Genomic DNA, 261 nt, shown 5'->3' on the forward strand with positions numbered 1-261 from the left:
GGGGCTGGGAACGACCCAGAGGGCGCAACGGCCCCGCCCCCGGCGCGCACGTGCACGCCCCGCCCCCCTCGGGTGGCCCCTGCGGGCTGCGGAGGGGCCTGGGGACGTGGGCCCGGCCGGCGCCGGTGTCCCTGAAGAGGAAATCCAGCCTGGCCAGCGCCGGCCGGGGATGCACCGGGCGTCCCCGCACGGGAGGGGCGCACCCTTGGCGCAGCGGGCAGGGTGCTGGGCCCCGGGCTCTGGGATGCGACGGGCCCCGTT

The sequence above is a fragment of the Piliocolobus tephrosceles genome, chromosome 8 (assembly GCF_002776525.5).
Source record: "Piliocolobus tephrosceles isolate RC106 chromosome 8, ASM277652v3, whole genome shotgun sequence".
Lineage (NCBI taxonomy): Eukaryota > Metazoa > Chordata > Mammalia > Primates > Cercopithecidae > Piliocolobus > Piliocolobus tephrosceles.